We start from the raw sequence: 23,919 nt of genomic DNA, 5'->3' as shown, positions 1-23,919 counted from the left end.
AATTAGGGCTGAGACTTAGCTTCCGGGAGCTGCCGTCCCCAGGTGATTCCCCCCAGATGCCCTAGGTGAACCCCAGACTATTCCCTTTCCCTGCGTGGGGGCTTCTGACCCCCCAGCCCAGGTGCTTCGTGAAGCCAACCTCTCCCCTCAGAGCTGTTTGTCTTGCCCCTACCCCCTCACTTTATCCCCAACTCCTCCGGGGCAAATTCAGCCCCACGCCCTACCGTCTGGGCACCCCAGTTGGCGCAGCTCTTCTGCACAGGGCTTCTGGTTCCCGCAATCCTGAGGAGTCTCCCTGCCCAGGCACCTGGCGCTCTGGAAGGTAAAGCAGAAGACTGCTAGACAGGCCCATGTCCCTGCGATGCCTCCGAAGGATGAAGCCCTCACCTCCTGGGCAGGGGTGACAGTGGCAGGGAGAGAGGCCCACATGCAGGTTGGAAGAGGATGGACAAGACCTCTGGGGATGCAGATGGAGAGGGAAGAGCAAAAGGCAGAGACACAGTGACAGCAGCACCCGGAGAGGACGAGCTGGGGGTGGGAGAGGTACAGAGAGAGATCTGGGCACAGGGATCTGCACGCAGAGAGAAACGCCAGGAAGGACAGCCTCTGGCACTTACAGAAGCTCCAGGGAGCACTCGCTGAATACTTTATGAGCATGAAATCTGAGAGACGGATCCTCTGGGTGGCTTTGGCCCAGACAATCAATGCCATACGCCGTTTCCTTCCCAGAGTAGCCAGTGGGGGTGTGTGTATAGAACCGGGCTCAGTGAGAGCCAGGCACATTCTAGCTTCCTCCTTGTGCAAGGCAAAGCCAATCTCTGTGTGCAAAATCCTGCAGGAGAGGCACGAGGGGAATGAGACACAGGTTTCTGCCTTTGCTGCATGTTCAGCCAAGTTTCAGAGATCTGCATGATTTTAGCATTAGGAAGTACCTTAGAGATGATTTAATTCTCTCCTCCCAATTTACAGATGAGAAGACTGAGGCCAGTGAGATGGAAAGTTTTTTTTTTTTTAAGATTTTATTTATTTATTTAACAGAGATAGAGACAGCCAGCAAGAGAAGGAACACAAGCAGGGGGAGTGGGAGAGGAAGAAGCAGACTCATAGCGGAGGAGCCTGATGTGGGGCTCGATCCCAGAATGCCAGGATCACGCCCTGAGCCGAAGGCAGACGCTTAACCGCCGTGCCACCCAGGCACCCCGAGACGGAAAGTTTTAACAGAGTCACACAACCAGTCAAATGCTCTTCAAGAAAATGCATACACGAAATACCCGGAAGCGCTAAAACAGCCCGGGAGCGCCTGGGATACCCACGTGATGCAACGCGTCAAGCTCGCAGCAGGTGCTGGAGAACAGGGGTAGAGACCTGGCCTCATCGTTAATTACCTTTGGAAATGAGATAATCAGTTAATTTATCACTTATAAAAAGGTGATAATAAATAATACTGCTTGGTTTTCTTCAAGAGCAGTTGTGAAAATCAATCAAGCTCACAGGTGAGAAAGTGCCTACAGAGCCACAAGGCGCTAACAGAAGTGAGGTCTTGTGGATGAGGTGTGGCTGCAAAAGAAAGGGAACTGGGACTCTGGGACTTTCAAGGCCACCCAGTTTATAAGCCCCACTTAAATTGTAAATAAGATCCCTGCCTCCAAGTTTGAATAATGCTGGCTCAGGATGGCCTTAAGAAAATCTGCTTATGACTTTGTAATCAGGCTTTGGTTTTGAGAATAATAAATGTGTCTCTGACTTGATTTGTTGCATTTAATTCACCCTGCACGACTTGTGATTGGGTTGCTTCTAAAAAGAGATCCACCTGGGGACGCCTTAACTTCATTCGGTGAGGCATCTGCCTTCAGCTCAGGTCAGGATCCCGGGGTCCTGGGATCGAGTCCCGCGTTGGGCTCCCTGCTCAGTGGGGAGACTGCTTCTCCCTCTGCTTCTCCCTCTGCCTCTGCCTGCTGTTCCCCCTGCTTGAGCTCTCTCTCTGACAAATAAATAAATGAAATCTTTAAAAAAAAAAAAAAGAGATCCACCCACTCAGGACAAGGTGTTCCTCTACTCGATGACACTTGACTTGCTCATCCATTTATTCGCCCATTCCACAAATATTCGTTGTGCACTTACTACGTACCAGGCTCTCTGCTGGGGCTCCTGATGCCCCCAAGAACTGGATGCTGATTGTGGAGCTGAGGTTGGAAAGGGAATTACCGACCTGCAGAATTAGAGACGCCTTGCAGAGACATACATGTGGGGGAAGACATTAAGACCCCTGGGAATCTATGTTCTGTAAAACACAGCTTACCTTGGTGCTGTCCAATAAAAACATAATGCGAGTCACAGATGTCATTTCAAATTTTCTAGTAGCTGCATTATAAAACTAAAAAGAAACAAGTGAAATTAGTTTTAATAACATATTTTATTTAACCTAACATAGTACCTTAACACCTAGTCGGTATACAAATTAATAGCATGATATCTTACATTCTCTTTTTATACCAAGTTTTTGAAATCCATTTTATACTTACAACAGATCTCAGGGAGGACTAGCCACGTGTCAAGAGCTCGGTGGCCCTATGTGGCTGGCAATCACTGTACTGGATGGCACGGGGTGCCATCATCTGGTGAAGCCACTTCTCTACAAGGTCCTCTAGGCTGGTGTGTGCCCCTCTGCCCTGCACATCACCTCTGCCACCTGCTTTGTTCTCCTGAGGGGCTCAGTCAACCTGCCCTCATCTTTCCAGAAGGTGGCACTGTGATCTTGCAGGAAATGGCAGTGGTGGTGGTGGTGGTGTTGAGTGGAAGAGGATATGCAGTTGTGAAGGAGGATGTGTGTGTATGTGTGTGCAAAGTAGTATCAGTACCTTAATTATTATGGTGTTGAGTGGAAGAGGATATGCAGTTGTGAAGGAGGATGTGTGTGTATGTGTGCGCAAAGTAGTATCAGTACCTTAATTATTTTGGTAAAAATAATTACATCTATGTCATGTTATAACTCTCCAAACATTTTACTATTTCTGCCAGTCGCTCGGGGATCTTTTAAATTTAATTTAATTCCTTTTTTTCTTTTATATATATGTATAAATAAAAATTATATATATTTAAGGTGTACAACATGATGATTTGATACACATGACTTGTGACATGATTACTACCGTCAAGCTTCTTAACATATCATTTCCTCACATCGTTATCATTTCTTTTGTGTGATGAGAGCACCTGAAATCAACTCCCTCAGCCTATTTCCAGTATTAAATACAGTGTTACTGACTGTAGTCATCATGCTGTTAGAGTTCTAGGCTTCTTCATTTTATGTAATTGCAACCTTGTACCCCTTTTGCCCAAACCTCCCATTTCCCCTACTTCCTGCCTCTGTAACCACACTTCTACTCTCTGCTTCCATGAGTTCAACTTTGTTTTTTAGATTCCACCTATTAGTGAGATAATACGGCATTTGTCTTTCTCTGTCTAGCTCCTTTCGCTTAGCTAAATATCCTCCAGATTCACCCGTGTTGTCACGAATGTCAGGATTTCCTTCTTTCTCATGACTGAATAGTCTTCTATTATATGTACTTACCGCATCTTCTTTATCCATTCATCCATCGATGGACACTTGGGTTGCTTCCATGTCTTGGCTGTTGTGAACAATGCTGCAGTGAACGCGGGACTGTAGATGTCTCTTCAACAGACTGTTTTCATTTCCTTTGGATGAATAACCAGGAGTAGGATTGCTGGATCCTATGATAGTTCCATTTTTAGTTTTTTGAGGAAATGCCATACTGTTTTCCATAATGCCTGTATCAATTTACATTCCCCCCAACCGTGCACAAGGGTTCTCTTTCCTCCACATCCTCGATAACACTTACCTTTTGTCTTTTTGATGATGGCCATTGTAACAGGTGTGAGGGCATATCTTATTGTGGTTTTGATTTGCATTTCCTTGATGATCGGTGATGTTGAGTATCTTTTCACATATCTGTCTTCTTTTTGAGAAATGTTCATTCAGGTTCTTTGCCCATTTTTAAATTAGGTGATTTGTTTTCGTGGTATTCAGTGTTTGAGCTCCTGAAAGGGAGATTGTGATTCAGTACTATAGGTGATCTTGGGTGTGGCCCAGGATTCTGCATTTCTGACAAGGTAAGATGAGGCTGTTGTCACCACACTTTAAGTAGCAGAGTTTTGTGTGGAGGATTGATGTGCACCATCCTTCTTGATGCTCACAACCAATCTTGTGGTTTTTGCGTGTCCCTAAAGACCACACTCTTTGGTAGTTGGTCTACATTTGTCTCTTCCAGCTTTTTATACTGTGTCCCTGAGCTCTCTTTCATATTCACTGTCTCCTAAAACTTCCCTCTCCAAGGGCAGTGTCCCCTGGCTGGTCTAGATCTTTCTAGATTTTACTTCTGACTTTACCTGCTTCTTCACAGCTTCTGACAGGTTGGGGACTTCTTAACTTCCATGATTCTGAAGTCCTTTCAGTCTTATTTTTTTTCCTCTGTTTTTCCATTTTTACTTAAGTTTTTTTTTTTCCTGGAATATGGTTGATTTTTTTCTTGATAATTTTTTTAGAACAGTTTCAGACTTACAGAAAAATCACAAGGACAGTACAGAGAGTTCTCATACACCTCACACCCAGTTTCCCCTATTATTAACATCCTACATTAAGTTGATGTATTTGTCAGAATTAAGATCCCAATACATCATTATTAACTAAAGTCCATACTTTGTTCAGATTTCTTTAGTTTTTACCAAATGCCCTTTTCTGTTCCAGCATCTCATATTACACTTCGTTGTCACGTCTCCTTAGGCTCCTCTCGGTTGTGGTCGTTTCTCAGACTTTCCTTGCTTTTTGATGATGCTGGCAGTTTTGAGGAGGACACATAAGGCATATCGTAGTGTGCTCCTCCATTGGGATTTGTCTGACGTTTTTCTGATAATTAGACTGGAACTGTGGGCTTGGGAGAGGAAGACCATGGAGACAAAGTGGTGTATACACCACCTCACTCCAGAGGGCATACTATCGCCATGATGCATCACTGTTGATGTTGACCTTAGCCACTGGCTGAGGTCATGTTTGTCAGGTTTTCTCCACTAAAAAGTTGTCTTATTTTTCTCCTTTCCATAGTGTGCTTCTTGGGGAAAAGGGAAGACGTATGTCCCCCCCGCCCCCCATGGTGGGGCATCTACATAAAGTATATGGAATTCTTCTGCATGGGAGATTTGCCTTTTCTCCCCTATTTATTTATTCAATTATTTACTTATATTAGAATGGACTCATGTATGTTGAAAGCCTTTTTTTCTCCCTCCAAATGACCCAGTGTTAGTCGTTGGGAGCTCTTTCAGTTGGCTCCCGAGTCCTTTGACATAACCCATCATTGTGGATTTTATTTTTTAAAAGTATCTCCTTACTTTCTGGCACTATCAGAGGCTCTGGGCTCATCTTGTACACCTCGTGCCCTGGTCTCAGAATCAACCATTTCTCCCAGGAGTTCTGGTTCCTGTTCGGAAAGAGTGGAATTAGGAGCCAAGGTCTGGGAGCTCGGCACGCTCTGGTCTCCTATGTTTCAGCCACTTTCCCCTTCCGTTTCTGTTAGGTCTCCTGTTCTCTGCCCACTGACCACAGGGCTTTCCTAAAAACGAGTCATACATTCAAGCCAGCAATAGAGTCCTGACTCTGCACCAGGACTTCGTGGGAGATAAAAAATGGATAATGTACAGTGATGGAGTTCACAGTCATGTGTGGGAGGTGGATGCACACAGACGTAAAGCCAATTTCTAAGGAACTAGTGACCCACGCAGACTATGGGATCCGGGAAGTCTCTGAGCTCAGAGCTGAAGGAAGGGTCTACAACCTCTATAGCCTATTTGCAGACTCGCATCAAATCTGCCTTGACTGGGGCCCCAGGAAGTGGTCCTTCTCTGGATGGAGCAGCGGTTGCTGATGCCGAGCTCCCCACTTCTCCATCAATGCTTCTCCCCTTGCTTTTTGGTTGAGTGTGTGTGTGTGTGTGTGTGTGTGTGATTTTTGCTTTTTCATTTAAAGCCAGTTTACAAAGAAGGAAGAATATGTCTGTTGACTCTTACACACTTATTCTGTGAAAAACCCACCCAGATGCCTTAATAGGCTCTGTCAGGAGTGAATGGTCCCACGGCTGCTTCCCAAAGCCCATAGAGAGAATGAGCAGACCCTCTCCAGAGCCCTGAAAATATATGTGGCACAGAGAACTTCAGCAATACCGTAACATTTTATTTCTTAAGTTGGGGGTGCTTGCATGGGGGGGTTGTTTTTATTTTCCTCATTCCTTTTTGCGTGGCTTAAACATTTCATAATCACATTTGAAACACATTAATGAAGAAAAGGGAAAAGACGTGTGTACGGCCTTGGTCTACGTGACCCTGCACCCTTGCTCCTGGAGCAGACTGACCTGCCAGACACTGACTGCTCCCAGCCCGGAGCCAGGGAAAGAGCATCTGGTTTGGGCCAGATGGGTGTGCCGGAGCCTGTCTGACCAGGTGTTGCTTGGTGTCGATGTGACTCAACATCTAGGTGGTGTGGCAGAGAGAGAACTACCCCTTCCTCCCATTCTCCTTGCCCCCTCATCGCTGAGGCCCACCTCTGACTCCCCAAGAGCCTTAGAGCCGTGGCATAGAGCCAACCCTTTCCCTCAGCAGGGACTTGCGGCTGGCGCCATTCTATAAGGGCCAGGGAGGACTTGAGGTCTGGAGAATTATTACCCCCTCTCCCCCATCCTATGGCGACATCTTTGCCTCTGTAAAAATGGACTCACACTTCCTCATCTCCCATCTAAAGCCATCTGTGAACAAAAACCTGAAAAGGGCAGCTCTAGGTCTGGCAGCAGCCAAGAAAAACCAAAGGTCCTGCCAGCAGCCGAGACAGGTGGAAGGCAGAATAAGCAGGAGGTCAGCTGGGGATGCTGCCCTGGGCCAGGGGTAGGAAGTGTGTCGGAGTCTCTGGGGGAAAGAATGAGAATGAGGCCGGCACCCAGTGTATGCAGCCTGGTCACTGTGATATTCTATTTGCAAGGCTAGGCTACGCAGACTTCAGGCCCAGGACATTGTTCCTGGTGGGGCTGGTGGCTCCTGACAAGGAGGCATTAAGGATGTCTGCAAATTCCCTCCTCCTGAATTTGCTTGACTAATGAAACGTGGCAGAAGTGAGATTCTGGGATTTCTGGGATTTGTGAGCCTAGGCCCTCTGAAGCCTTGCTGCTTCTGTGCCATTCTTTCAGAACATTCTATCGGGGAGCCTTGATCTGCGATGTAAAGAGTCTCACTACCCTGAGACCGCCATACTGGAGTGGCCACATGTAGGCCCTTTGGTCAACAGTTGCAGCTGAACCAAGCCTTCCAGCCACACCTACTACAGCATAAGACCTGAAAGTGAAGCCTCATTAGACTGGCAGACCAGCCTATCGGTCGGTTGAATACCACAGAGTAATCCCCACAGACGTTGCATAGAACAGAAGAACTGGCCTGGCTGAGCTCGAAACACATTTCTACACTACAGCATTGTGAGATGTGATGAAAATTATTGTTGTTTTATGCATCTTGGTTTTGGGGTTGTTTATTACACAGCAGCAGATAACCGAGACAGCCGGGGTGCCTGCATCGAGGCCACCTGTCTGATTATCAACTTCCAAATCCTGCATTAATATAAGAGACAGGGGCTCATGGTTCCTTCTCAAAATGGCATGGCAGAGGGTCTGCAGGCGAGACTAAATGTACTGAGCATCTCTTCGAAATGGTGTCCCAGAAGCTCTTTGCTTGAGCTAGTCCTATGGGTCCTAGGGGTGAATTGTTGAAGTAAATAGGAAAACTGACAGAGAACGACCAGGTGGTGGGGGCAAAGGGTGTCTAACTGTGGAGAGGCTGGGTGAGCCTGGGAGGCTGAACACTGTCTGGAAGAGGAAGAGAATCAACTCCGAGGACTAGGAAAGAAGTGACTGGATTTCGGCAGGAGGATGTGGGGGCCAGAGCTTTCCAAGGAGAAGAGCAGGGGGTGGTGGGAGTATGGGAAACCTTGAGTTGATGTCTGGCCCGGGGGTTCAAGCAGCCCCTGGGGCTGGCACCTTCTCCCTGGCTCTGCCCGCTGCTGGGCTTGGCTCCCTTTAAAGAGCTCTGCTGGGCGCTGGTGATCTCACACGAGCACTGCAGGTGCAGGCCTGGCCCGTAAACCACAACAGGGCCCCGTGCTGCTACAATGCACAGGGCAAAGCATCCAGAGGGGGATAAAGGCTGATTATTTGTTTAGCATCATTAGCAAGAGTCCCAGAACTCGTCAGAAGCAAAGCAGAAACTTTTGTATGAAGGAGATTAAGCCTTAAACTCAGCTGAGCGAGCTCTGCTGTGTGGAGTGGCTTTGTTGTGCCTGGCATTGTGTGTGATTATATGCAAATCACTGGGAGGCCTCCCTGGGGTCCTGACCACAGAGGCTTAGCTGCCCTCCCAGGGTAGGAGTGGGCAGGAGAGGGGCAGGCATGTGCACCGGCCAGAGAGCACCCAGCACTCCAGGCAGGGGAAGCCTGTTTTCCCTCAAGTTCAGGAAATTGGGGTTTTAAAAAAGTGTTTAATATGCCATACAGAGGTTTCTGATGGTTGCATAGATGCCTAGGGACAGAAGTGCTACTGGGGAAGTATCACCGGAAATGCAGGGCACCATGCAGTGAGGGTGGGGGTTGCCCTTATAGTCAGGGTCCCTCTGACCGTAATACCTGGGGCATTCTCTAGCAATCTCTCTTTTGAAACTTAGAGTCATATATATGGTTGCCAAGATGGGAACATATTTTGGTTTTCTTTTTTTTTCCTTTTTTTCTCCATCAACCCCTAGCCAGAAATCCTAGTGGCCAATCAGAAGGACTTGAGATTATCCCGGATTTATTGATCCAGAAAATGTTTAATGTTTGCTCTGTGCAAGCTACACTGCTAGGTGTAGGGGGTGGGGAGTGGTGGGTGGTTGGTGAGAACAGAGATGAATAAGATAGCTCTGTTGTTCAGGAGTTTACAGATAAGATGTGTACCCAGATAACTAAAATACCTGGGGGAATTTGGCAAGTGCTGGAGAAAAGGCCCTGAGAGAGTGCTTGACTTCAGTTAGGAAGGGATCAGGGAAGGCTTCCAAGAGCCAAGCCCTCGAAGGTCTGGAGGCCAGGGTGGGCAAGGGGCGAGGGGCTGCACAAGCCAAGGCGTTCATGTTGGAAAGCATAGGGCACAGACTGGCAATGTGCATGGGGACACATTGTGTCCCTGGGGATTTGCCAAAGCAGCTTCTGCATACTGGGCCCAGTCTCTTTTTGTGCTAGAATTTGGTCTGACACATTGGAGCCCACAGTCTAACCCACAAATGTATGCAGGGAGTCTGGGGTCCTTTTCAGCATCTGTGGAACAGATGTCCCAGAGACTTCTGTGTCCCACCTGCCAATGGCTCTGTGGGTGCCCCGGTATCCTCCTCCTTTGCGTCCCCCCCACCCCGGACCTGAACAGTGTCTTCAGCTGCTTCTAAGTCCTGGAGGGCACAGTGAGCTTGGACATCTCTGAGGCTCTCTTCCAGGTGGGCATAAAATGCTGCCCAGCTGGGGTCAGGGGTGAGAGTCATCAGTTCCTCCCCATGAGAGGCTATGCGCCTGGCAGGGGTCCTGCAGGTCTGAGCTGAGCATGAGGGTAGAGTGAGCTACGCCCTGGGCTCATTGTATAAGATGTGTTGGTGATGGAGATTGCCCAAGAACATGATCAAGGCTGAACAGAAAACCCAGGAAGGTTGGGTGGCCAGGCCATCAATCAAAACCTGGACAGAACGGTAGAAGCACGTAGGAAACCATAGGATGAAAACGGGGGCACCCAGCCTGCGTTTCCGAGTTGCAGAAAGCCCACGCCATCGGAGCCCTAACCTCATCGTGGGCAGAGAGGTCACTCAGAGCCTTGCCTGCCTCTACATGCTATTTCTAGAGGGAAAGACACTAGCTCTCGGTCGCATGCAGCTCTTGGGGCCAGATGGAAGCTTTGAGATTTGGGAATGAGAACTACTAGCTTTGAAGACAGAGCTACCGATTCCTTTCTACACCCTCCACTCCAGTCCCCATCAGAGCACCTGCCTCCCCAGGGGCCTCTCAGGGGCAGTAAGAAGCTGACGGTCACCGGGCCCTCCTGCTGAGGGGAGATCTGAGCTCTGGAGGATGAGAGTTATGGTCTACCACCCACAAGATACAGTCCTTTCCTTTTGCCGGATGTTCCTGTGAGCATGGGGTCCCTGGGTTCTGAGGGGTGTAAAAGATGGAAGACTCCCTCCACCCCCCCTCCAAAAAAGAACCCAAACTCAAACCAAGTTGCTCTTTGGAACTGTGTGTCCTTTGCCCATCAGAGGAGCAGATGCTCCTGTGAGGGCGCAGGAGATATTGGGGGGCTCCAGTCAGGAGCTAGGCAGGAAGCCAGGCAGGAAGAGCCCCAGAGGATGGAGGAGTTCAAAAGAAGTTTGTAAAGATATTGTCTGGACTGGGTTGAATAAAAGACACCGGCAGACGGGGCTGTTCACCTGCTCGGCTTTTGTTGGGCTCTGCTGTGACCGCTCTCCACACAGCACTCGGGGTGGGGTGGCACTGGGGAGGGCGCGCTGTCTGCCATCTGCAGGAGCAGTACAACAAACGCGCACGTGCCAGCCAACGGAAACTCTCGGCAAAACAAACACGCGAGGAGGGCGCCGGCCTGCAGTGTGGTAGGGAGGGCGGGCGAGGTGAGAGGGCACCTGCCAGGGGCGGGTGGCCCCAGGGACTCTGCCTCGCTCTGTGCCCTGGGCCGGCTGCCTGGCAGTGCCGGGGTCAGGCAGCCAGGTGACAGCCTCTCCTTCATTCAGCGGCCAGGTTCGAAGAGCCGGGGGTTAGAACCCATTCTATAGATCACCAGTACCCACGGTCCCACCCTGGGGTCTTCAGCAGGGCATGCAGGGTTAAGCAGCTTGGGTTCAGGGCCTGGCTCTGGCGCTCTGCTGAATACCTCTCTGAGCCTCTTGGTTTCCTATCTGTAAAATGGGGAGATGATAATGCCTAACTTAGAAAGTTCTTCAGAGAATGGAAATGATATCTGTGAAAAGAAACTTTGCAAACTGATTGTCACTAACCTGTTACTTGTGAGGCTGACAGACTGGATCACAGGTGCTCGCTCCTGGCCTGTGACACCAAGAACATGTATACATCAGGGAGGAGACCTCCAGCCTGGGCAGGTGGCATCTGGGAGGTCCCTCAGCTTATGGGGAAGAAGACTGGACTTACACCGGGGTTCAGGTGCCTGGGCCAGTGAGGAAAGTGGGAACCAAGGTGGCATGGGGTGGGGTACAGAGTTAAATCTGATGGCTTGGTGGCACTAAGTGTTGGGCTCTGGCCTTGGCAGGGGTTGAGACTGGAGTATAGATCTTCCCCAACATCCTTGCTGTCCTGGCCATCGGCGTTCCTCCCCTTCCCCTGTATCCACACCTCAACACAGTGAGTGGCAGCTGGGGCCAGTGTCCACAAACCTGTTGGGACAGGGCAGGCCGCTTGTTTGCTCTTCCCAGGGCTAAGCCTGGTGGGCAGGACCCAGAAGTATTATGTTACTTAGTCAAAGAATTCCTTTCCTTGCCTGCCTCCATTATAAAGGGGAAATAAACCCTGAGCTGTCTGCCCTAGTGGCCCCAAGCCAGGTCCTCAAGTGTCATTTCTGGGGAGCTGCTCTCCCCAGGGCAGGGTGCAGCCTCCAGGGAAATACAAGCCCTTCTTCCCCTTCCTACAAGTGGTGGTGGTAGTGGTGGGCCTTCTCCACCACCCCTGAGGAGGCCCTGTGTTCTCCAACATGACCCTTGAATATTTTTCTCATTCTAGGTCTGAGCTCTTGAGAGCAGAGTAGGGCTTGGAGCTCTTCTTGTCCCAGTGGAGGCCGGGACTGGGTGGCTGGGTTTCTGGCCCAGCAGTGGGTGGTGCTGGTGTCGGCACTGGTATGTTCCAGCAAAGAGAATAATCAAAGAGGTCTTTTGCCATCGCCTGCGGCCGGGTGCCCTCGTCTGTGCTTTGAGAACCTGAGATGGGTTTTGGATCCCCCAAGGCTTGAGCTGCTGTACTTCAGAGTTCTGGTCAGAACCAGGCAGGCCTGGAGGACCCTGCACCAGACTTTCTGAACTGCATCTCACTGGAGAGTCCCAGGACCAGGTGAGGTCTGAACTTTAGAGATCCGCCAGGTGAGGTCCTCTTATTTTGCCCCCAGAGTTGGAATACCTGATGGAATGCTTTCCAGGGAATCCTCTGGAATAGTGTGATGTGCATTTCAGGACCATTTTATATCTGTGGCCCACTGCCAACAATAAATGCTGGTTTATGAATGAAGTCGAGGCATCCTCTCCTTCCTGTCTCCCCTGCTGGGCAGAGTCCGCCTGGCTTGGCCCAGCTGTGATGACAAGGGCTTCTAGAACTACTTCTCAGAGAGACAGGTATCTTGCTTGAGAAGCAGCGGCAATCAGATTCTGTTTCTGAAGAATATGAAAGCTTACTTTTTTTTAATAGCGTGAAGTCGTATATCATTAAATTTGGCTAAGACATCTCCCTGCTTCCAGACATGTTCACATTTCTTCTACCTGGCAGCACAAAACTGTATTTGACTTGCTAGTCTCTCCCCTGTCTGTTCTTTTCCTTGCATCTTACTGAAGTATTGGACTGCAGTGTGGATTGCCATGTGTTCCCTGAGCACCCATAACCCAGCTCTGAGTGATCCAGACAGAGGCGCCATGATCTACATTCTTTCATGCTGCCCCTCAAGGAAATGTCTCACTCAAGCCTTCTCCAAGACCGTCAGCACCTGGAGAGCCAGGATCACCTGTGTCTTCACTGCCCTCCCTCTTCCTGCAGGAGCAGTGCCTGGCAGCAGTGATACTCAGTGAATATTTGTTGAATGAACAGAACATCAGAGGAAGGAGTAGTAGGTGCCCATAAGTGCTCACTGGTTTACTCTGAGCCACTTTGTCTTGCTGTATCCCTCTGATGGGCTCGGTGTTACATTTTCCCTCTTCTTACCTCTCTGACAGTCTCCTTGGCTCTAGCTTCGTGTTCCTTTTTGTTCAGTTCTCTGGCTTCTGCTCTGATCCCTCTAAGTGTCCTCACTGGGAATTCCAGCCACTCTTGTGTTGATGGCTATAAACTCTGTGTCCTCAGCTCTACACTTTGCTAAGGTTGGGCTCATCCATCTCCAGCTGACGGTGGGCTAATGAATGGAGTCATGGAGTATTAGTGTCAGAAGGAATGTCAGCAGTTACCTGACCTAACCTTGGCATTCACCCTCACCTCACTCCCCATGATTCTTCTCTACTCTTGTTAGGAGGCAGCCTGTTTCATTGTCGGCCAGCCCTGGTGGCTGTCCTTCATCTCACTTCTTTCCCTTCATCTGTCATCTTGTCTAAATCATTAACCTCGGATAGCAGGAGCCATATCTTATGCAAATCAATTAACATTTGTTTATAAACAGTGCATATTTGATAATATGAAAAGTTTGAATATTTAACTTAGGTGAGAGGTACTCTTCCCCAAATGGGTTTTGGGGGTTCTCTCCTACCCTCTGGTTTTGGAATCAGAAAGCCTTGGGTTCGGATTCGAGCGCCATCATTTAGCATCTATGAACCTTTAGGAAAGTTACTTCTCCAGGTCTTGCTTCCCTCCTCGATGAAGCAGTGATAATAGCAGTCCCTACCTTGTAGGCTCGGTAGGTGGATGCATGAGATACTGTAAATTCAGTGTATAGTGCAGGGACGGACATGTATCAAGGGCCCTAAAAATGGGAGTTTTTGTTATTATGAGCAGGCTGACACTGATACTGAACTTGGGGCTTCAGACCAGCCACTAAGCAATATGTATGCAGTTCTTGCCTGTACTTCTCCATCCCCAGCTCACCTCTGAAGACCATGCTGAAACTGCAGTCCTTTGTTTCCTGGGTGAAGGTACAAGGATCAGTTCTCCCTTCAGATAAGTCCATTAATTTCTGCTTCTGGATAGGGAACGATTCCACGGCTGCCACAGACACTATGGAGCACAGAGGAGAAGAAGGAAGCTGGTCTATATGGGGGTTGCTGTGCTGAACTGCTTCTACCTCATGATGCCTGCCCTCAGGGTGCTTGTAATCCGGTGGGAAGGAAAGGCCAGTGTGTGTGGAGTAAGTAGGAAACAATACCTGCTTCATAGGACGAAGGGTTACATTGTGATGGGACCTCAGCTGAGAGGTCCATTAATATGGCAGTTCAGAGATTAGGTTCTGGAACCACAAGGACCAGGACTCTAATCTCGGTTCTGTGGGGCTTGGAGTGAATTACTTGACCTCTCTGGGCCTCCTCCTCATCTGGGTTTCCTGGGGAGGATTGAATGAGGGCACGCACTGAACAGTGCTCAGCACCGCACAGCACAGCTCCCTAAGCGTGACTGTTGTTATTATGCATTCTGCATTCAGGGGGAAAGAGAGCTCACTGACGCCTCTGCTAATCGGAAGGGGTGAGACGTAGACAGTTAGGGGGAGGGGAGAGTGCTTCGTAGACGGAAAACAACAACAGAACACAGCGACAAACAACACATAACAAAAACTCACAAAACAGCAATGGCCCAGAGCCAGGAAAGACTAATGTTTAAGGACAGTGGGATGTGCTTCAGGACCGGATCAGAGAAGGAAATCAGGGAGGATCTGAGACAGTAGGAGGGACCAGCTGAAGGACACCTGAGGTTGGACAGTCCCTTCTTTGTATCCTCCATTGTGCCTCTCGTGGCATTTGGTTCAGCAAATAGTTATTGTTTGTTGCTGAAATCCTTGGTCTAAGCAGCTGGGCTTGTGTCTCTCACAGCGAACGTACTTCGTAGGCTTACTGCCTTCTGAGGTGTTTCTATTTCTTGGTTCAAAGCCCCATAAATGCCCCTTTTTCCTAATATCCTCACATTTGGTCAGCAAATTCAGGGGAACCTTATCTGCACTATTTATCATCAGAAAGCTATGACGTATCTTTCTTCTCAGGCTTTATCTTCCAGACAGAGGTCTCCGCCTCATTTTGGAGTCAGAGCTGACTTCACCAGTTACTGCCTGACCCGAGAAAGTTACTCAGCCTCCGTGCTCCACTTCCTCACGTACAGACTTCAAGGAACGTGCCTGTGAGCAGCCAGCGCGTCTCACGGCCCCTGCTCTGCAACGCTGGCTGGACTGTAAGCCTGTCTCCCTCCCAAAAGTGTGACGTCAGACGTTGTCAATAGAGGGCGCTGCCTCAAAAGTTTGCTCTTGTGAGGAATGGCTTAAAGGGTAGGGGGTTTCTGTCTGGGTGATAAAAATGCTCTGGATTAAATAGGGTGATGATTGCACAACATTGTGAATGTACTGGAAGTCACGTAACGGCATACTTTGATGTGGTTAAAATGACGGATTTTATGTTTTGTGACTTGTATCTCAATAAAAAGAAGTAGGTTGCTATGAAGATGGGACAAATTTGTGATGGGAAAAGTTGAGAACAGTGCTTGGAACATAGTGAGTGGTCTGATACAGTGACTCTAATTTTGCTTAGTGACGTAGTGGTCTGTCACTGGACCACCTCTTCCTTAGACCCTCACACTGTCTTCCTGGTTATTGGAGCCTCGCTGCCCCAGAGCCGATTCTGTCTCTCAAGCTGGTGTCTCTCACACTGGCTCCTCAGGGAGCAGAGTGAATGCCTGCACTCCCCGTTCTCCCGAATCTCTCCAGACAGCTGGTGGCTGGGGCCTCGGTGTAGCAGCATAGGCCAGAGTGGCCAGATCACGGAGGGGAGTCAAAAGAAAGGATGTAATGTTTGTGTCCCAGGGCTCTGAGCCCTTGAGCCAAAGTTTGCCTGACTGTTCTCCCCAGGGCCCCGCTCTGGTCTGCTATCCCCCGTGTGGTGACTGAGGAGCCCAAGTGTGCAGTCCCCAGCTCCTTCTCCTCTGGTTGGAGGCTTTGGAAAGTCTGCAGAGCAGTGGAAGCTGTGGAGGCTCACAGGACAGGCATGCAAAGAAAAGCAGCAGGAAGCACGTGGTAAGGTCGGAAGAACTCCTGAGGGCTGGTTTGGGGAGAGCTCTCTTTAGAAGATGATTGTAGGTGATGATGCAGGGAAAGTGCAGAAAGATGGGGAGGTATCCTTCACCTCCTTCCTCTTCTGTCTGTGTAATAGTCCTCCCCAGGTGGCTGAGCCTGGAAGACCGGTGTTTCCATTGCACACAATGTCGTTCATCCAAACCCAGGGTTTTCAGGACGGCCTAACTCAGGCCTGTCCTGATATCCCCGTCTTACCCACGCACTTGTGGGACCACTTGGACTGTGAAACCCCTCCCCCTACATCTTCGCATGGGGCTGCTTGCCAGGGAACTGTCACAGAGCAGGAGGGGAGCATGCTGTGGATATGGGCTGCCTCCCTGCAGAGCTTGTGTGTCCTCAGCCTAATGCTGGGAGTGGGGGACACTAAAAGCACGTGCCTCGTGATGTGACATCTCTGTCACTCTGTTGCCACTTTCCATTGAGCTGACTCAGGGAGCTCAGGAAAGCAGGCTCGGCTGCTTGCTCTCAGGGCTCCTGTATCTAACCCCTATCCCCATGAGGTGGCCATAGCTTCATGGTGGCATTGGTTTTGGGGTCCCCGAGCTGCTAGGGTCTCCCTCTGAGGGCTTCCCTCAGACACAGTTACCAAACATGTTTTTCATCTTTATTAATCTGCTCGTCTTCTCACGTTTCCCAGGGCACAGCTGCATTTCTTATCTGATGGGCTGGCTGCCAGCCCCATGGAGCCTGACAGTTACAAAGGGTGGATTAGCTGCAAAAGAATATTTATTAGAAAAAAAAAAATCCTTTTTATTCTTCTGTCCTTTTTGTGGAATTAGTCATATATTGCCTGGGTGAGATAAGAGCAGCCCTTTGTGAGCTAGGAGCAGAGGTCCGGCATCTGGGGTATTGGCAATGCCAAGGTGAGTGGTGACAATCCTCCTTGCCTGCCGTGGACCATCTCTCTCCTGGCCTCTCTTGGAGGATCCGGCTCAATTTCACGGCTCAGAGAGGTCTATGATGTGGCTGGCTTTCTCCAGAAAGAGGAACATCTTTTTGTGCACGGGCCTCACTTTTCTTCTAAACTCCAGGGCTAGAGACAAGTAGAGAACTGACCACTTGGTAATTCTTTTTCAATTTTGTAGCTCCCTTGCCGGGGTTTGTTTAATGGCATTAAGAGAGAAAAGAGATGTTCCAATGGAAAAATGGAAGCAGCAGTGACTTTCCTTAGGCATTGATGGAGAAACTCTGCCACTGAGGGAGTTCTAGGTTTCCAAGGAAATCAACTCCTTTGTGGGAAATTGATTTTCATTCTGCTTTTGAGACTTTGGTGGTAGGATTGCAAATTGAAGGTGTTTGCATTTGGCTACTGCAAGCCCAAGAAATGTCCCAATTGTGCCACTCAGAGTCTGTGGGAGCTCCCAGAGGACAGGCTCTGTTAGGGCACATCACTTTGAGTAAACTCTGAAAAGATGTCAACTTTCCCACCACAACCTGGGAGCTGCCGTGCTAGACCTGCCTGGGCCTGTCTGCTTCTGATGTCGTGTGATACAGGGGAGGTAGGTAAGAAGCCCTGGCCAACGGGGTGACTTCTGATCTGGTCCTTCTGATGCCAGTGGTGGTCATCATCTGGAATTTGGGCCAGCCTGGGCTCTTGGGGTCATGGGAAAACCAATGAATCAGGATCTCTAGATGAGGAGCTGGGGTCTCTGAGCGTGGAGGGAGAATTACTGTCAGAGGAGAAACCACAATAAAGTATTAGGGCCCACAAGGGACATGGAAGATGGAGACCATTGTTCACCCATCACCACTAGAATTCAAATCCCCTTTGATAACTCCACCACATATATCACACATATTTCTGGTATATTCTCTATTGCATAGTCTCCTTGAGGAGAGACTATGGCTTTTAGAAGAGAAAGTGTTTTTCCAAAGAGTTTTGGTGTCCTCAAGAGAAAAGAGAAGGTGCTAAGATCTTAAGGAGACACGAGTGCTCACGAGCTAGACCCCCCCCGCCATTTTTTTTTTTTTTTTTTTTTTTTTTTTTTTTACTATTTTTCATTCACCTGTCCTTCCCATTGGCCCTTCCTTCATAGTTTCTTGGCTAGTCTCATCTCTTTTTGCATGGAACACTCCTTGTCTCTTTGGTGGGCAGAACACAGGGCATAACTCACATCCACTCATCATTGCTTTCCCATCCCAGCATTCTCCTGTTGACTCCCTGGTTTTGGATGATGGCACCACCATTCTCTACATCACCTGGGCTGCACAGCTCAGGTGAGCTTTGTGCTTTTCTTTTCTTTTCTTTTTTTTAAGATTTTCTTTATTTATTCGACAGAGATAGAGACAGCCAGCGAGAGAGGGAACACAAGCAGGGGCAGTGGGAGAGGAAGAAGCAGGCTCATAGCAGAGGAGCCTGATGCGGGGCTCGATCCCATAACGCCGGGATCACGCCCTGAGCCGAAGGCAGACGCTTAACTGCTGTGCCACCCAGGCGCCCCTGTGCCACCCAGGCGCCCCTGTGCTTTTCTTGCCCCACTTTCCATAGCTAGTCAGTTCCCAAACTGAGTGTGGTCTCCCTGGGTAATATCTCTTCCACTCATGCCTTTATTCTCCTTGCTACCTGTTGCCCTGGTGTTGATCATTATTTCTCATCTAGGCTGGGCTTTCAATTTTTTCCTCTTTCTCCTTAAATTTGCTTTATACTCTGGGGCTAGATTCATCTTCCAAAAGGCTCTGATCATAAACTTGCAGTATTACAAACTGTCACTAATTCCCCAGTGCCAACCTGAAAATCCTTAAGCTATTTAGAAGGGCAACGCTGGGGGTTCTCTAGTCTCCTTTTTCGGCCTTATCCTTGGAGGGACTGTAAGTGGTGAGGTCAGAGACCTGTGTGCTTTGTCTACTGATGTATCCGTGTGCTCTGCACAGAGCCTGCAGATAGCACATAGGCCCTGGCATGCAACAAGACCTCAGCAATGCTTGTAGACTTCTTCCCTGCACACAAATGCTGCTGCCTACCGGGAACCCTCACTGCTTCCCAAGGATACCCTTCATTTCCCCGCCTTCACCATTACACATATGCTCCCTAGAATGAAGGCCGTACAATCTCTGTTTGTTCTACTCCTACCCACTTTCCAAAGGCCAGCCCAAATCTCGCCTCCTTCATGAAGCCCTCTATGATTCCCCAGAGAGACACGGTCAACCCCTCTCTGAAATGCCATGGTGGTTCTTACTCTCCCGGGGCATTTGGCATAGTTTGCCCTTATTTGAGGACTTCTCATGTCTTTCTTTACTAAGGTTTGAGCTCCTTGAGGGCAAGGATCTTTTTTATTCATCTTTTCAAGACCCTCATACAGTGTCTTCCTCTGGATGTACTAACTAAAATATATTGAATACATGAATACGTATATCTTATCTGCGAGCCTGTTTGATTAGTAACCCCACAGTCTTACAGCTTTAGTGATGCTGAATGACTTTGGGGCATTAGCATTCATTTATGTAACGGCTGCTGGGGGTTGATTACCTCTAATAAATGTGAACAAATTAGCATTTGTTGTTTTATGGCAAAAATTACATCGAGGTGAATCCCATGCCAAGTTGTGAAGCGCTGGGTTACAGAAACGGGCTGTGGGTGGGCAAGGCTCTGAAGCTGCACCCGTGAGGACCGCCAGCCTCTCCTCGGCTGACTGCGCTCCTGGATCCTTTCAGAGATGCACTTCCTGGTAGCCGTCAGGCAGCAGATGCCCATCAAATCCCTGAGCCTGTGCTCCTTCCCTTCGCCTGCTTTGCTTCTCCAGTAAGCCTTTGCCTCACCAGCACTGGTGGTTCTAGATTGTGAAGATCCGGGGAGGGCCGCTCTGGGGAACTCAGTGCCCAGGGAGGGAGAGGAGCCCCTGCCTCAGAGGCTTGCTGGTTCCCGGTGTCCCCCCTCCTCAGGGTTCTCACCTCACAGCCCCTCAGCAAAAGTGACACCATGGGCGGGGGGAGCTGAGCTTTTATCCTGGCCTGTCACCTCATCTCTCTACGCCTCAGTGTCCAGGAGGCATCAGCTTCATGGGGGGACGGGTTGCAGAGGCATTGTGGAAGATTAAATGACATAAGGAATGTCAAGGTACTCCGAGAACCAAGAGTGTTATGCTATCACTCATTTCATGGGCATTGACAGTCTGTTTAGCTGCCTGTGCTGGGAGAGGGGAGCAGCGTCTAAGAATGCCTTTGGGAAGGTCTTGACCAGCTCTCTGGGGGGCAGTCAGTGTGCACACTTAATGGAGTCGCCTGGTACACATGGCTCTTTGAGGCGGGCACAGTGAGGACCCTGGAACCCATCCCATCAGTCTGGCCCCACGCTGGGTTAAGGGCCTGTCCTGGGTGTCGTTATCAAGTTCTGCTTGAAGTTCTGTGTTGTCTGCGGAGCCTGGGCAGTGATACAAAGAGCTGTGCTTCTGCAGATCTGGCAGATAAAGCCGCCGTAATTTGGCAGTGGTGGATTGAGGGGGAGCTGGAAGATATTCCTGGAACCTAATTTCACAAAACGGGGACTAGGGGAGAGACATCCCACAAGCCTTCCTGGGCGGGTCACCGGGCGAGCTGTCAGTAGGGGGAGCTCTGTCACTGTGGTGACTCCTCTTGCTGCAACTGGGGTGAGGGTCTGTCTGGGGTCCGAGGAGGGGCTCAGGGAGAGGCCAAGGGAGCTCTCTTCCGTAGACATGCGCCGAAGAGTAGCTAGGTCCAGAACTGTGGGCTGCAGGAGCCTCAGCTAGGAAAGAAGTGGAAATCCACTGGGCCTCGTGCCCAGGGGTTGGAAGGGTGCTTAGGGTTAAACACACGGAGAAAATGCACAAGTATCCCAACTGAGAGTGTCCTAGTTAGTGAGGAAGAGACGCAGGGGTGTGGCTTCACTGAGACTACAGCTGCCAAGCATCTACCTGCTAGAGGCGCCCTCGCTTCCTCACACAGGGCTGCCCGCGGGGACAGGCTGCAGGGGCCCCGACACGGTGTCTGGAGTTCCTGAGCGTGTCCCGTGTGGGTGCCTGTGTCTGTGCTCCCTGAGCAGCCCTCGTAGAGCTGCTGGGGCCTGGCCCTGGCCGATCTGCTGCACCCAAAGGCAGGAAGGTTCTAAATGAGAATGTTTCCAAGTGGTAGCAAGGCCTTGACTCAGGTTGGCTGTCTTCCTGTGCACCCAGCCCCCAGCCTCAGACTAGGAAGAGGTGAAGATAAGATTGTCCAGATTAGAATTTTTGGATTGTGAGGGACCCAATACAAGGTCAAGTCTTTAGATGAGAGAGGAAGCCTGAGGGCTCTTTCCAACCTCAAGGCCTTTACATAATGGTGCTCTTTGTTATTTTCCTGGCATATTCTTCCCTACCATATCCCATCCTTTTACCTAGGCAATTCTCACGCATCCTTCAGAGCCCAGCCAAGCTGTCACTTCCAAGGGAGTCTTCCCAAACTGCCCAGCCTGGGTTCTGGCATCGTCCTCAATGCTCTTGGTAGCATTTGCCACAATTGTAAATTGTGTAACTGATTATTTTCTTTTCCCTCTTGTAGAATGAAAGCTTCATGAGGCTAGCGCCTGTGAGTTTGTTTACCGCCCATCGGAGTGGCTGGCCGAAGTTGGATACTCAACAAATAAGAGCTGAATGATTGAATAAATGGGGTCAAGAGTCACCAGTGGAATCTCTCCCACCTCCTGTCTCAGATTGTGTGGACACTGCTTTCTGCTCTTATCTATTGAAGGGGAGAGCAGCAGGTGGGCTAAGTACTTCTACTGCAGCTCCTGTGAGTTTTGAGGCTTAGTTCTTGTGAGATGATCACTAGTCCCATCCCCTCCTGTTTTATCTCCCCCAAAGTCTCTGTTAAGTTCCACTCTCTACCATGCCCACTACCTTTTTTCTTCTGATTCTTAGCTTCTGCGTGAAAAATGTGGCTTTTTCCAGGTGAACCTCAGAATGCTACGTGGCCCTGGGAAGGTTGTTGGCTGTTATCTCCTGATACAGCTCCAAAGCTAGAGCTTCTTAGCTTGGTCTGCCCTGCCCTCAATGCAATTTCAGGATGAGATTGAGGAGCAGGTCATCTGGACCAGTGGGATGTTTTTGGAAGAAGCTTTAATACCTCCTGAAGAAGTCCACATCTGTTTTTTGCAAGTCCTCGAACTTTGTACCTTGAGACCCGGCTCAGGGGCGGCTGGGAAGCCTGCCTGTAGACTTCCCTTTCTCTAGAGAACTGGACTGTGGCTTGCTGGCTGAGCTCTGAGAACCTTGAGGCCAGACTCGCTGTGTGTAGTGGGCATGCTCCAGCCCAGCCACACCCTCATCTGCTGTGCTGAATCAGCAACATGCCTCCCCCGCCCCGCTATCTTGGCATTGTACAGCCCAGCTAAGCCAAGTCTGGTTACAATGAGTCGGTTCACCTGGAAGCTCGCATCCTGTATTCCTTTCCAGTGTGACGTTCAGCCAACTGGCACCCAACAGTAAAGAACATCCTTGGGAACCAAGGCTGCTGAGGACTTAGGACCTTGCACAAGCCAACAGCAAGGGCCATGCCGAGGGGAAGGTCGTCCTGCCACCAGGACTTTCTTTCTGTTCCCTCTTGGTTCCTGTCCAGCAGCATGTGGCTCTGGCTGGCAGTCAGCAATCCATTGCTGGTACCTGTGCCTGGCTTGGCTCTCCTCCATCTAGCCAGGGCATTTGGACCTTTTTTCTAGTTCTGCTTATGAGCTCGGGAAGCAAGGAAGTAGGTTTCCTTGCAAATTGTCTCTGTCGCTGTCATTTTCCATCCTAGTCCCAAGGGGAGTTTGTCTCTTTATTTCCCCCACATTGACACTGATCTTGCCCTTGACTCAAATACAGAAACCTGGGAAGCACCAATGGGGAGGGGAAGGGCTGATGGGGCACATATAAGAGGTGGGGGTGGCCAAATATTTACATTTGGTCATCAGTGATAGACGAAGCCTTGAAAGTCCAGGGTTGCACGTCATCCAAGGAGGGAGGTAGTCACAGGCCTATTTCCTGGCCCCTGGTTTGATTGGCTGTGGCCTTTGTCAGGAACTCTCTGGGACATCTGTGAGCATCAGTGTTGATGTCTGTTATGGGCTGAATTGCTCCCCTCCAACACCAATTCATAGGGTGAAGTCCTAATCACCAGGACCTCAGAATATGTCTGCATTTGGAAGTCAAGACTTTAAAAAGGTAATTAAGGTAAAATTAGGTCATCTAGGTGAGCCCTAATCCATTATGACTGGTGCCCATACCAGAAGAGGAGATTAGGACATAGACAGGCATGGAGAAAGGCACGGAGAAGACAAAGAGGAGGTGGTCACCTACAAGCCAAGAGAGTAGCCCTGAGAAGAAACCAACCTCTCCAACATCTTGGTCTGAGACTCTCAGCCTCCGCCATCGTGGGAAAATAAACTTACGTTGTGTAAATCATCCAGTCCGTGCTCCTTTGTTGTGTCGGTCCAAGCAATCGAATGCAGCCTCCTCCAGCGATGACGGAGAAGGTTTGCAGAAGGGCCAAGGGAGCAGTGGATTGATCGGACGATCACATTTTGACCATTTTTTCTTGGGCTCTCAAGAGTGCTGGTATCCTCCGCCTTCTCCAGTTCTTTCTTCTTCAGGCAGCCACCGACCTCAGCTTGTTTTGGTGGTTAACCAAATAACTATCATCATCGGTGGTGAATAAATACAGCATTCCTCTTCTTCTGTTATTTCTCCTTGTGATACGAACTGCAGAATCTGACGGCCACGCAGCATGGCTGGTCCTGCCCTCTGGAAGCTCACGTTCAATGGGGAAGAAAGTCATGAAGACCATTTCACTGCAGGGTGGCAGGTGCCATGATAGCGGTCAGCAGAGGGATATGGGACCACAAAGGAAGACAACCTGAGG

General features: G+C 49.6%; 1 long non-coding RNA gene across 1 annotated transcript; it reads left to right on the top strand.

The window, feature by feature from the left end:
• The first annotated feature begins 12,722 nt into the window (after positions 1-12,722).
• Positions 12,723-22,884, top strand: LOC130544547 (uncharacterized). The gene is made up of 5 exons (XR_008960918.1): positions 12,723-12,945; positions 14,013-14,169; positions 15,013-15,197; positions 15,868-16,032; positions 21,583-22,884. It is a non-coding gene; the product is annotated as an uncharacterized LOC130544547 (long non-coding RNA).
• Positions 22,885-23,919: the final 1,035 nt, after the last annotated feature.

This window comes from Ursus arctos, unplaced genomic scaffold, assembly GCF_023065955.2.
Source record: "Ursus arctos isolate Adak ecotype North America unplaced genomic scaffold, UrsArc2.0 scaffold_22, whole genome shotgun sequence".
NCBI lineage: Eukaryota > Metazoa > Chordata > Mammalia > Carnivora > Ursidae > Ursus > Ursus arctos.
Note: the sequence above shows the minus strand (reverse complement) of the source record. Positions and strands in the feature narration are given on the sequence as shown.